The following is a 15000-nucleotide window of genomic DNA, read 5'->3' as shown; positions in this document are numbered from 1 at the left end:
GGGCCTGGGAGGATAGTGTAGCCAGATCTTCCGAAGACTCGAGTATGGCACTAACTGCATGGAAAGACACCATGGTAAAACTGTTCCACTCTCCAGACGACAAACCTCCTTGAATAACTCGCCGGGGCGAATCGCTGGTCCATGCAGCCAACTAAGTTACCTGGAACTAAACCATCACGGCCCAAGAAGGCTCCTGAATTGGTTTTGCCCCCCCCCCCACAACCCAAACATCCACCCTGTCGGAGACCAGTAGAACATTGTTCAAGACGACTCAGGAGACAGTTAATGTTAATTTGTTGTTTGTAGTTACTGTTTAATATGTTGCTGTACTATGTGGAAAATTTGCTCATTTGATATTGACAGATGCACCCGCTGATGGTGTTGTTTTGTAACCCTAACTAAATGCCAATAAACAAATTTCAAAATAAATAGAATAAGTGCCAGAAATACACCTGTTGCATAAGGTATACATTCAGTTGGCTACTGTTTGTACAGGTACACATTAATGGCCCTCATTACGAGTGATCCGGTCTGGAAAATAGTGCCGGTAACAACGGTTACCGGCACCTTTTCCGGACCGGGTCACTGCGAGTCTGCCGGTAGGGGCTGTGAACTACTGGCAGGCCTGACCTGGCGGTAGTTCACACTCCTATCGGCAGATAATTCACTGAAACCCCGGCACCGTTAACAACCTGGGACTCCATGGGAATGGGAACTTACCGTACCAACACCGCACATAATATCCCGATATCACAGGGATATCGGCAGTGGAAACGGTAAGTCGAGGTTGCTGGTAGGTAATGCAGGCCATTGACTTGTACTTCTTTAAATGGACAGTCACATTTATTACCATAAGAGATGTGTATTTATTGTGCCAAAACTCTCTCTCGTTTGAAACTCTGTTTTCAGCAAAATGTACCCATCAAAGGTTGCACTTTAACCATCATTGTGTATGATGATATGCTGCTATCAGGTGTGATCATTTCACCATTGTTCTATGGCTATGCATTCCTGAAAGTATATGTTATGATGTTATATGATATGATAAGATATATGTGTACAGCGACATATTTAATGTCTTGTTTTACACATTCCACTAGTAGAAAGTTGAAAAATAGACCATAGTCCTGCCACCACTAACCTGCATCATTCAACCAAATTATAGGAATTGTGAAAAGTCCCTCAGTCACTGCACAAGTGAGTCAACCTTCAAAGAGGCCGCTCAGTGGTTAAACTCAGAACCAAAGGTTTACAAAATTATCTTAGCCTTCAGCGTCTGCACCATCACTCAGAAGCATGTGTCCTCTGCACCTATCAACCGTACACCTCGCAGTGTATTCTCTGTTTGTTCTCCGGGTGGCATTCCTCCTTGCAGCCGAAGCACAATGGTAAGCTTGCTGCGTCTCTGTTCTTCACAGAAACTGCTGCCTGTGTTAGAGTTAGCCTTAATATCTGCTGCTTCTTGGCCTGTTTACTGTGTTTCCTAGTGAAGTTCATTCCATGCTTTATAATTAATATCTTGCAGTCTCATGGCCTATGTGCAGTGTAGCCTTGTGAATTTCTTGCAGTGTTCTGTGAAACTTCTAGCCATCTTGCGATGTTCTGCAGGAGCCCTCTTGCCCCCTTCTCCTGCTGAACCCTCTAGCGCTCCCTCGGGTCCTTCCACCTGCACAGCCCTGACTGGACCCTGGGTCCTATTGGACCGTGCCCTTAGGCAGCCCCCTGTGGTGAAGGGCCTGAGGCTAAGGGCAGCTCCTACAGAAGCAGAGTGTTTTCCGGTGTTCGCTGTGGGAGCATGCAGCAGAGCTGTCAATCAGCAGCAACTATCAAGGTAAGAAAGATGCGGGCAGCGGGAAAAACCATTACTGCTCCCTATTTAACTGCCCTCCTCTCTTATTACTTCTATTATCTAATACTGCAGTCTGCTGTGTTTGGCAGCTGTATGTTATTCGTATCTGGCATTGGTGAATTGTCATAATTAGCCTGTGGGGCGTTTCCCTCTTTTCTAGAATAGTTGAATCTGTGTATTCTTGCATTTGCTGCTGTGTTTAAAAATGTGTCTTTTCTCTCTTTTTCAGAATAGTCGAATCTGTGTATTCCTGCATCTGCTGCTGTGTTGAAAAATGTGACTTTTCCCTCTTTATAGGATAATCGAATGTGTGTATTCCTGCATCTGCTGCTGTGTTTACAAATTAGGCTTTTCCCTCTTTTCTAGGATATTCGAATCTGTGTATTCCTGCATTCCTGCTTTGTTTGAAATTAGGCTTTTCCCTCTTTTCTAGGATACTCAAATCTGTGTACTCCTGCATTTGCTGCTGTGTTTAAAAATTAGGCTTTTCCCTCTATCCCTCTATCTAGGATCTTCCCTCTGTCCAGATAACTTGCTTCTAGGTGTCCTGCTTTCTGCTGTATGATGTAACCTAGGTCTTTTTTCCTTCCTGACACTTGACTCTGACTGTAACATTGCTGTGTGGTTGTAGTTGGTGACATGCTCAGCACTTCCCCCTCTCTCCCTCTTTCCCCCTTCCTTCTCGCTGCACTCTCCCTCAATGGTGATCTCAAATCTCCCATATCTTCTCAAATTGCTATTCTGTCACCTATCCTATCCCTCTGATGAAGGAAACATCTCAAGAAGGTTCTCCCGGTCTCCAATCTTGGCCTGCCCCATCACCAACACCTATGTCAATGCTTCTTCCAGGCAGACATTAACCATCATCGTCTTTGTCGTTCCTTCTCTGGACCTTTGGAGTCTCCATTATGGTCTCTGCGCTCTCCCCTTTCTCTTCCTCTCCCGTTACTGGTGGCATCCATTGGGAGGTACTCTTGGAATCATTCCTGTCCTCTAGGGTCATCATTAATATCTACCTAAATGGCACTGTCATGGTCCAGGGCTTTCAGCCTAACCGCTTCCTTCCTGATAGGCATCTTCCATCTCTCATCAACTTCCTCCCCTCTCCTGCCACTCCTCCTTCTGACACCTTGCTTGCCCCTCTGCCACCTCCGATCAGTGTACCACACTCCTGTACCCCTCCTCAGAAGACCTTCAGAAGTGGCAACCTGCTCCACTCAGCTACCCTCAACTCTCGCTCTGCCATCAAACACTCCACTGACATCTCGTACCTCCTTGAAGACCTTGACCTAGACGTCCTCGCTCTCACTGAGATGTGGTTCACTGCCAGCTCTGTCACAAGTTTTGACACTCTCCACCCCGAGGGTTACAAGATCCTCTCTAAGCCCGGGCCTAACCGGCCTGGGGATGGAGTGGCCCTCATCTTCACTGAGTGGGTCCCTGCTACTATCATACCCACTCAGGCCTACTCCTCTTAATAATGCCTAGTCTGCAGGCTTGGTGTCTCTCCTGTCCTCTCAGACTCTGTCCACCATCTACAGGCCCACTGGCCAGGTCTCCCACTTTCTCTCAGAATGGGCTGACCTCTCATCTTCTCTCCTGGCCTCCTCCTCCAGGCTTCTCCTCTCAGACTTCAATATTCACCTCGACTCCTCTGATGTAGCCTCTTGGCTCTTCCGCAACCTCTGTGACTCTCTTTCCCTCTACATTCTTCTCTCTGGTCCGACGCACTCAGCCTGACACACCATGGATGCTCTCATCTCTTCAGACATCCCCATCACCAACCCTCTAATTACTCCTCTTTCCTGGTCTGATTATTCTCTCCTGTTCTCTCATCTGGACCTCCGGGATCCCCACGGCTATGCCTCCTCCCGCAATGCCAGCCTCCTTCTCTATCATTAGACCTATGAAGCGAGTGCCAGTTGCCACTTTTGCCGCCTTCACTCCCCCTCCTAATCCTGCCACTGACTCTCAATCTGACAAAGCCCTTACTAACCTTCAACTCTCCATTTCCAACACCCTTGACATCCTCTCCCCTGTGATGAGGATCCGCATAAAACCTGCCTCCAACTGCAACTCCTATTGTGATTCTGACCTGTCCGGTCTAAAACGCAAGTGCAGAGCAGATGAGCGTAAGTGGCAGGCTTCGTGCATATCCTCTGACAAACTGGCTTGCCGCCTGCTCCAAAGGCAATACAGACTCTCCATCTGCTCGAAGAAGAGGGCCTGTATCCAAGCCTGCATCTCTGTGGCCACTAACAACGTGGTTGAACTTTTCAAAATCTGCAAGGAACTCACCAACCCTACTGCAGCCTCTACTTTTCTGCCTTCCGTGGCCCTCTGCAATTCTCTGGCCTCTCACTTCATTTCTAAAACTCAGGACATCTTGTCCTCACCCTCCTCTACTCCACTCCCTTCTCCTTCACCCGCTCTCAGGCCTCCCTTAGCCCTATCTATTCTCCTCTTTTTGTCCCATAACACCTGATGAGGTTTCTAGACATGTCTGCTCTATGAAAGTCTCATCCAAACAGGTGCTCCCCTGCTCCTCCAGAACTATCAAGTACAAGTGGGAGGAAGGATAGCTCAAGGGCAACATGGTTGTCTTGGAAGCAAGACAACACAGCGCAACACAGGGATGAATCCTAATCCCACGCATAGCAACCACTGGCTGGTATTAAGCATGTTATAAATGAACAATAAAATGTAAAAAATCAAAAAGTAAAATAAAAATAAATTGTCAGCCTTGGCCGATTTCTGAAATCACTCATTTGCCACTAAATCCTTCCCCTCACTCACTTGTGCACCCTCTCCTCAAAAAGCCTTCTGACGACCCGTCCTGTCTGGCAAACTACTGCCCTATCTCCATTACCCCTTCCTGGACAAACTCTTGGAGAAGCTGGCCATCTCCCAGTTTATCCACCACACTGAATCTGTGGTTTGTCTCCACAACCACTAGTCTGGCTTCAGAGCTGCCAGAGGCATGAAAACTGCTCTCCTGAACACCCGTGAAGATGACTAGCTCTCTAATCTTGATTCCAAGTCTACTTCCATTCTCATCCTTTGTGACCTTTCCTCTGCCTTTGATATTGTCAATCATGTCACCCTGATAAATTGGCTCTGTGATACAGCTGGCATCACAGACCAGGCTCTGGACTGGTTGAACTCCTTCCTCTCAGACCGACCTTCCCAGGTTCAACTGGGCCCTTTTGTCTCCACCATCTCACTCTCCACCTGCGGTGTCCCTCGGGGCTCTATCTGCTCACCTTGGCTTTTCAACATCTAACTGGCCCCTCTAATCCATTTGATCTCCACTTTCTCTCCTAACAGTGTTATGCTGATGACATGCAGCTCTCCTTCAAGCTTCTTTCCTCTTCCAGTAAGGCAGAGATCCTTCTCATTGGGACCCCTGCTCCCTCTTTCCCTCCCAGTCTGCCTGCCCTCCATGGGCCCCCTCCCTTCACCCTCCTTTGAGGCAAAAAACGTTGGTGTCATCTTCGGCTCCTCTCTCTCATTCTCTCCTCAAATCACAGACCTTGCCAAGAAGGCCCACTTTCAGTTTCATCTCCTCAGAAGCATTCTCCCTTTCCTCACCGTCCCCCGGAAACTCAATGTTTACAGAGCCCTGGTCCTCTCAAGGCTGGACTACTCCAACAGCCTCTTCTTTAATCTGCCTACCTCCTCACTTTGCCCCCTTCAACTAATCTAGAACAGGACTGCAAGTATTCTCCTTGGCCTCAAGCCCAGGGACCGCATCTCTCCAGCCCTAGAATCTCTCCACTGGCTCCCGGTTTCTGCAAGGATCAAGCTCAAGACTCTCTGCATCATCCACAAGGCCTTCTTGGGCCTGGGACCCTGCTACATCCCCTTAGGCCTAGGCTTTCTCTTAGGCTTGGCTAAGGCAGCCTGATTTTGAGACATAGTGCTTGAAGGGTCTGGGGAGGGCCTATCAGGACCTAAGTCTTGAAGACTCAACTCACCCAGCACTCTTTTAGGGACCACTCCCCTTACATTGACAAATGCCCTGGCCATTTCTCTATTCACAGCTTGAATGACAGGTGCTACTGGAACATTAAGAGAGGGCCTATCAGCCAATTGAGTATCCCCCACAGGAACTCTGGCAAGAATCTGTGGTTATACCATGAAGGAATCTACTTCAGTAGTACTGGGCCCAGTTTCCTAAAATTAGAGGTATTTACACCTACAACCTGAACAATATCCTCAACAGAATTATCACTGTGCAATAGGACAGGGATGGGAGCCAAGGCTTCAGCACTGCTAGATTGCAAGGAATCTAGACAAACTTCAGGCTCTTCCTCTGAGGGAATGGAGTCTAAAGGGAAGGACACCCCTGCCATCTCTTCTTCCTCATACTGAGAGAAGGCCAGACTGGCCGGGTGGACCCCCAAGATCTTACCCTTACACCTGGGGCCCCCTTCCTGTGGTCACTTGCTCCACAAGTGTAACTAGTCCCACTGGCACTTGACACATAGGGAGGGTTGGTGTAACCACTTACCTACTTGGGAGGGTTAGTCCCACTACCCTGACCTGATTCTAATGACTTCCCCTTATTAAACCTTTCATGGGCCTTCTTGCACATAGTTTTATCAGTAGCCCCACCCTCCTTCTCTGTCTGCTTCTTTCCCTCCTCTTGCTTACCTGAAGAAGGCTTGTCCCTATGGGACACTCTATGTGAAACCCATAAGTCAGCAGCAATGGCTAGCCTCTTTGGATTTAACTCCTTTGAGTCATCCAAATGCTGCTTAAGCTCTGGGGAACAAGAAGCAAAAATATGTTCAAGCATGACCAATTTGATCATACCCTCAAAGGTGGTTACCTGATAGCCTTCTATCCAGCCAATCAAGTTTTTCGCAGAATCTGCAACAACACTTACATAGGTCATACATTCTTTTTTTGTATTCTCTAAACCTCCCCAAGTATTGGGCAGGAGTCTTCCCAAACCTGTGGATCAGAGATTGACATTTCCATAATGACACCACAGCCAGAATGGGGCAGTCTGCTGATCAACCATGCAATCCTGCCGGCATCACTCACTCCTTGTACCTCACATGCATATTCAAAAGTCACAAGCCAGTCAATTAAATCATTCTTTTCCTCATACATACTCAGGAGATCTTTAGGAAACCTAGGATGTGAAGAGGACCCACAACCATCTCCAGGTCCTCTGGAAGAACCATGTGAAACGTGAATGGCAAGCTCCAGCTAGTGATGTCTTTCTGCTTCTCAACACTCTCAATTTCCAATTTGGCCATAGCAAACTCAAGTTCTTTTTCCTTGAACCTGAGAGTGTCTCTTTTCAAATTGAACAATGCCTTGTCAGGAATCCAGGTGGTACCTCCAGTCTTCCGTCACATTCTCTCTTGATTAAGCATTCCAGTGTCCCAAAACCATGCACACAATCAAGCTTACTGCCTCTTCGCAATCAGATCAAATATGGTTCACTGCGATATAGGAGTCATTTCTCAACAATTACAGCAGTAAGGAAACATACGCCCTTTTCCTACGCGGTGGTGGTTGCCATGGAGATTAGGGCATAAACATTAATGCAACTCGACGTCACACGCACGTTTAGTCATGTGACTTCACGGCTCTTAAGCTCCTCGTTGCCGAGTAGTCAGCGCTTCTAATTTGGGCTAGAGTGTCTTACGTCCTGTGTTTACGATTTACTGTGTTTCCTGGTTTCGTGACTCTTGGCTTGTTCTTTGGACTCCGTCTCTTCCTACTCCTTGCCTGTTAAGAGTCACTTTGGGTTTATTGCTGCTCTTGAAAACTTGTGAACCTTGCTTTGTTCAACCACGACTTTGCTTCTGTCTTGCTCCTTCCAATTGCCAACCCGGAACTCTCTACAGACTGCCTTTCTTTCTTCCTTTGGATTCTACTAGACCTCCCGTTGCCAACACGGAACTCATTACGGATTGCTTTCGGCTCCCTTTTGGATACTTAACTGCCTGTCCTGTTGCTGACCCGGATTGCTCAATGGACTGCTGTTTCAATTGGATCCTTACCTGCTGCACACGCTACATTGTAAGTCCGGAAGCCACACTCCACTCTCTATCATCCCGGTACGGACTAGAGACTTCCTGTGCACCTTGGGGGGTGAATGGGGAGCGTCCTCGTTTCGTCAGGTACTGCAAAGGACTTCCTGGCCTCTAGGCGTTCGCGTTTCATCAAGTATAGTCCTGTCACATTGTTAGTGCTTCCAGGCCTACTTGTAGCGTCTCCACTCTGCTGCTACATCATAGACGCTGTCCTATCTCAGCACATGGTAAGGACCCTCTGACATTTCTTTTCTCACTCTTCTGATCCTGCTCAACGCTATCTTATCTTGTCTATAGATTCTTTGTCATTCTACAGATGCTTCAGATCTCCCTTTACACCTGTTGATTATGTCCTGTATTGCCAGCCAGTGCAGTGTTATCCATTGCTAGCTATACCACAGTTGAGGTTGGTGTCACTTGTATGTAATCTTTTGTTCTTGTCTAAGAAAGGGCTGTTGCTAATGTGCCTTTCCTTTCCAGTTCTAGGAGATCGGCTGCATGCGTTTGGGTCCATTCTTCCAAATAATAGATCCCTTGGTATTGGCCTTCTATCCATACACAGGGTTATATTGTTGGGTAGAATTCTTCGTCTACAGGCCGTGGGCATAATACAATGCAATCCTGACATGCCTCAGCATTTGAGGAGGCCTCAACCGGAAGTCCAGAGGATGCACTTTCTCCCTCCTCATCCTCAACACCAGTCACTCGAGTGACAGTAATGACAATACTGGTGCTGGGTCTAGCCCCAGCTCCACTATCAGGACCTTTTGTTAAGTTCGGCACAACTTTGTTTCTTTCAAAATCCAGAATTTTAACAATTAACTCTGCTTTTAAGCCTGAGACTGTCAAGTCTCTCTTAACACAAAACATTCTCAATTGCTCCACCTTTAACGCACTCAAAGTGGTGAAAGTGATTGTTTCCATGCTATTAAGTATAGTAGGTGACTTATATCTACAAGACAATCAAATAATATATTGTCTTATCTAAGTATCATATGGAAACACCACCAGTGATCTACACTGTGGTACCCAATACAGATCCTATTCACAAAACACCCAGATGTTATGTGGAGAGGGTCATCCCACCGCTGTACACCAATTTGTTAGGACTGATTTTCTATACTCTGGCCTGGTGTGCAGATGTATAGAAGGCCAACCTATATTGTAACAGGGACAACTCTGGGAAGCTGTAGCCAAACCAGTTAGGTAGCAGTGACAGACGGTCTAGGCTAAGTTCTTCAGAGGGGTGAGAGTGTAAAGGGTCCACAATGAGGTCACACAATGGGAGTCACAAATTGCACTTAGACTGGATGTATAAAAATACAGTTATTTAATTATGTCCAAAACACACTATAAGAAATAGAATAGAAGCAGATAGACTTAACAACCAATACCATCAAACTAAAATATATATATACAGTCACAGGTTCAAATGCACAATACAAATCAAAATATTCCTGCAAAGGAATGAATAGGTAAGTACCATACACAAAAACGTCCACAGAGAGGATCCCTAGCTAACATTGTCCAACCCTAAACTGTCTGGGGCCTTGTTCCATAATGTTCAGGATACAGTTCCACAGAACTTAGGATGCAAGAAAAAATGTAGGGTGTCTGGGGTCCAGTGATGGATTCTTAGAGTTAGGGTTCAATGTAGACAAGTGCCCAAAATTACCCCCAACAGTCAGAGGTTTTGCCAAGGCAAGTAATGGCAAAACCAATAGTATAAGAAATAGGATTATTATAAGCCCATTGACCTACATTGGGAGTATAGGGGTATGTTAAAAGCTCTGTAACTTACCCCGCTTACTCTGAATCTTCCCAAGTCTTTGTGGAACAAAGGAAGGGTGTCCTGGCTTGCTTTTCACATTGAAATCCGCGGCCCACAATCTCCAGGGGTTGCAGGTTCAAGAATGACTCTGGTTGGGATTTATTGCTGGTGCAAGGACTCTCGGTCGAAGAATGCAAAAACAAACGATGCAGGGACTGGACTCGTGTCGGAAAAGCAGGTTTCGGACAGTGCACGCTGCGCACAGTGATGCAACAGGACTCAGTAGCTGTGGTCAGACTTTCAGGTCTTTCTCAGGTCCCCTTGGCACTAGGATGCTGAAATTGTGCAGAGGGTGTTTTAGCAGTAGCAGCTGAGGGTGTGCCAAGTTTCAAGTGAAAACTGAGAACGGCAACAAAGTTAACCTGGTAGCCGAAAAACGAAGTTGGTCAGTAACAGGACGATTCCCAGGCACTTCCAAAGGCGGTTTTTGTGTTAGGTACTGAGAAGACATCGGGAATTGATGGTCCCTCCACTCCAAGGGTCATAGCACCTTTGCAGGGCTACTAAAGATCACGAGGCAAACAGGGCTCCACCAGAGCTGCAGCAGAAGTTGGTTGTCAGGCCTCCTTCAGCCAGGTATCAGGTTTCTTTGTGGGTCTTCTCAGATGGACAGGATACTTGGGTCCTTCAGGATCTCTGAAAAAAGTCCTCTTCTTATCCTAAAAGCCAGGTAGGAGTCGAAAACTCCCACTAGCCAATAGTAGAACTAGCCCACACACACACCCCACAGTGGTCGAATTAAGACCACTGGCGGGAATACTCATTCATACCACTCAGACAAACACATACCAGTATGTGGATTACGGTCAGACGACCCAGCCCACATCCTGCCTGTCAAACACACAAAGCCCTCCAGTAGCCCGTCAAAAGCTGCTGCTTTCCCGGGCACTGGAAGTCCTTTTAAGGATCTTCCTGGACTGTGAGGCCAGGAAGAAGGCTAAACAACAAGATGCAAAAGGAATGGACAAAAAGCCTTGTGGCACGGCCATATTTGACCAGTAGGCACAGTCAGTAGCCAAACGTGGTGGACGCAGCAAAGCTAAAATGAAATTCCCCAAAAAGTGGGGAAATGTCACTGCTGCCTCAAGCCCATCTGTTAAGCACATATAGAGTAACCAAAACATCCTTTGAGTGTTAGCCTAGGGCAAACAAAAATGCACCCTATTTCACTGCAGTGTAAACTGTTTTTGCAATGATAAAAAGTTACCACAAGTGAAACAAAAGTAACCACAAGTAGCAACATAGTAGCACGACTAAGGTAAACACTGTTTCTCAGTACTGATAGCCTTAAGGACATATCAGTTACCCCATAATATGTGAGCAAAGGCCAGAGCAGTGAAGCTTAAGGCTTCACTGTACTGCAAAAAGTACAGGTCAGATTCAAAAATAAAAGCAAAAAGTTTGGGGGTTCTATACAGATGGAAGGAAAGGTGCAATAAAGAGAATATTTCCTAAAACCCCCATCCACCCCCCCCCTTTCTGACACAAACCCTTTCACACAACACAGAAAGACGACAGACTCACACCAGAGCTGTTTACTTGACAGGTCCTAATACAAGGCTCGGGCAAAGTCAGGCAATTGATCAGAATCACACACACCTGACGGCTCTTTCCTTTCCCCACAGGGATAAAAAGTGGAGCAAGAGAGCACAGGATGAGCAGGGCAGACAGCATGATGAGACAGCTAAATAGGCATGGCAGTTCAAGAGAAGGTGAAAGTCGTCAGGAAGCGAGAGGGTGGCGAGGAGTGAAACGATCTTGCCCTTTTCGTGCCAGGCCCACGGAACCTTCGTGGAAAAGGACATAAGGCGCCGAACAATAGCACAAGTGTCTTGCAGCAGATGCCAATGGTACACGGGGCAAGCCTACACCGATAAGCAGGAACGGGGGAGATTCCTGCCAACGTGGTACCGGCCTTGACTCTGAAAGGGAGAAAGAGACACCCTGGTATGATAGGGAGCGTCAGGAAGCTAAGGGGTGGCTCATAACTGCGTCTAAGTGCAAAGGCCTATTGAGATGTGTTCTGGTCAGACAGGCAAGATCTGATTACCGCACAATGTTGATCGAGAAGAAAAGGGGTGGGCATGAGGAGTTATGGGGATCTCCTGAAGCAATTATCTGTGGGGATCATAGGGGATTTTGGCCCAAGATGGGGGGTGCATATCGGGGGAGTCAAACCCAGTTGTGTGGTTCAATTTCGGAAACAGCATGGGCAGATTACTATGGTGCTCTGTAACGCAAGGACCATGGGACCACAACAGTGTTGTGCACTGATGGTGATTACTCTGTACTGGCTCCGGTTTTACCCCTATGCCCCCTGGTGTTCGCAGAGGTCCCAGTGGAGCAGCCGCTGGCGTGCCAGAAGTTAGGTAAAATGGAGTCCCGATAGACTTTTATAGGAACAAGACCTCAAAATGGGTACCCTATTTGATTAAGTTATTCAATGCTGTGCTGGCCAGTACCACGGTCCCTGGGTCTTGGACCAGGGCCGAAATTGTCTGTCACGACCCTCGCCCAAAACCCCCTCTAGCAAACCCATTGGCCAGGTGGAGTCAGGACTCGGGCCTCTAGAGCCTGGCATCCTCTTCAAAAGCCCTCATGGGGCCAGTCCTGGCACCTATGGCGCCAGGCTCATACACCATGAACAACAATGTGCTTGGGAACTACTTTATTATATTGTCAGCCAACATGAAGGCATCCACATAGCTTGGTTCCTAAGAACCCAGCTATGCGGTTTAGTGTTTTTGGTGTGGCAGGCCTGGAACTACTTTCCCTGGTACTACTTTACCTGGGCTATGTAAACCACACCCTGACTGCAGAACATGCTTCGTGTTACTTTGCAGCTTGCAACGTGATGCTCACCGTGTCCAGCTATTCCCTCGAACCTCAGAGAAGCAGAACCTGCAAGGAGACAAAAGGAACATCATTAGAAGCAGCATATTACCTGCAGTCTACATGTTTAAACACTCGCAGCTACTGAGAACAGGTTCCTCGAATCTGCACGCTTCCCAGACAGAACGACCTGAAAAAGGAAGATAGAGGCAACATTAAAGAAAGCTGTAGTGACATTTACAAGTTACAAACTGCTCAAAAGGCTTACCTGGCTAGTCGCCTCTCGGCTGGCACCGCTCTGGACATTCCACTCACGCTGAAGAACAACGCAACCTACAAGGAAGGAAAACACAGGTTAGCAAAGGCAAGACTTCGCAGGGCTGCACATAGCGCTTACTTAACGCATCATAGCGCTCTTAATGCGCCATCATTTACCAGCGGGGCACAACCAAGCCAGTTCGCTGCGCTGACGCTCCGCATACCTAAGGGAGAAAAAAGAGACATTTTAAACAAAGAAAGGCATGCAGGATAGCAACAAAACTAAAGAACAGCAATAAGACCTACCTGAACAATATCAAACGGGCCAGCGTCAATGAAGTAACTGGACCGCACTCGCCCATGAAAGACTACGCGCCCCTGCAAAGAAGGCAGGACGGAAAGCACGCCTAATTCTACCACAAGGTGAGGAGAGGCCGCCAGAGGGACTGAAAGCATATGGGGGTGGAGGGAGGATACTTACCCCAGTCGGTCAATCTTGAACACAGTCCTCCTGTATTTTCAGGCAGAACCTTCCCCGCAGACCACATCAGGGCAAAGCTGAGAAGCATACCAGCGAGTAACGCAGCTGGGTGGCGTACCTGTGGATACCAGGTGAGCGTAACTGAACACGAAGCCTACCATAACAAATCCACCTGGGCGCCATGGAGACATCAGAAATGGACCAATTGGCCCAATTACAAGGAGAGATTCGTGCTGAGGTTCATTTTGCCCGACAAGAGAGTAATGCCCTCCGGAGAGACCTAATAGTGACCAAAGAACGCATTGAAGAGATTAGCAGGCAATACTTGCAATCACAGGCAGGACAGATGCCTCTACCTGGAAGCAATCCAACGATGCAAAACCCCGCCATACCACCCACTCCGGTACAGATTACATTACCTGGAACAGTGCCCCTGGCACCAACAGAAAGGTTCTCAGGCGACCCACGGAAGTATGCGGCATTCATCAATCAGTGCTGCCTTCATTTTCTTTGTAGGCCTGCAGCATTTCCAAACGACCAAGCTCGGGTAGCTTTTGTCTTATCATACCTGAGTGGTAGTGCAGCAGATTGGTCGGTGCCGTTGGTAACCCATGACGATCCTCTATTACTTGACTTGGGGGGTTCCGGAGAGAAATGGAAAAACTTTTTGTTCGACATACCCAGGAACAAGCAGTAGACAATGAACTCTTGTCCCTCCGACAGGGGAATCAGGACTTGTTAACGTACATTGCTACCTTCAACAGACTGGTTGCCGAAGCTAGGTGGCCAGAAAATAAAAGAACAACGTTATTCCATCGAGTCTTACGAGGCAAATTAAAGGACGTCTTAGCCCAGGTGGTTGATCCACCCAGAGACTGTGCAGAATTCATAAATCTGGTCGTGCAGCTAGACCACTGGTTGCAGGACCGAAAGGCAGACCGGTCTAAGACGGAACCTCGGACCGTGTATGTTCGACCAAGGGAAAACACACCCTGTGTACACGAAAATGCTGTAGACCCCATGCAGATTGGAGGTATACGGCCTCCATTAACAAAACAAGAGCGGGACAAAAGAAGACAACAACAGCTTTGTTTGTATTGTGGGAAACCAGGACATTTCCTGAAGGACTGTCCAGTAAAACCCCCAAGAAGAACAGTCGGGGCCACAGAGTAGGATGAAGCTAAGGAATCAGGAAACTACCAAGCTCGACAAATGTAGAGGTTAGTTTTTCGAGTGAGAAGAAAGAGTTGCTGACCTCGCACTTTGCAATCCCAGTGATCTTAATTAACCACCAACAGTCGTCAAGAATGCATCCCGTTGAAGCATACATCGATAGCGGAGCAGTTGGAAATGTTTTTGGTCAAGAACTGGCAGCAGAGACAGAGCTTCCTTTGTGTTCTAATCCAACTATGGACAAGGTAACCACCGTGGATGGGACAGAAATCGCTTCCAGACCAGTAACCCAGTGCACAGCCAGGGTAACCTTGCTGTGTCAGGACGGACATCGGGAATCTATTTCATTCGATCTCATCAAGGCACCTCAGTTCAGGCTAATACTAGGGATGGCATGGTTAGATGCTCACAACCCTTTGATAGACTGGCGGGCACGAAAATTAACCTTCCCCGGTGACTGCTCCTCTGCCTGCTATTACCAAGAGGAGAAACCCGACGTCTGTATCCCCATGACTCCCGG

Source organism: Ambystoma mexicanum, chromosome 4q (assembly GCF_040938575.1).
Source record: "Ambystoma mexicanum isolate Mex_15411 chromosome 4q, UKY_AmexF1_1, whole genome shotgun sequence".
NCBI classification, from domain to species: Eukaryota; Metazoa; Chordata; class Amphibia; order Caudata; family Ambystomatidae; genus Ambystoma; species Ambystoma mexicanum.
This window is presented reverse-complemented; position numbering follows the sequence as displayed.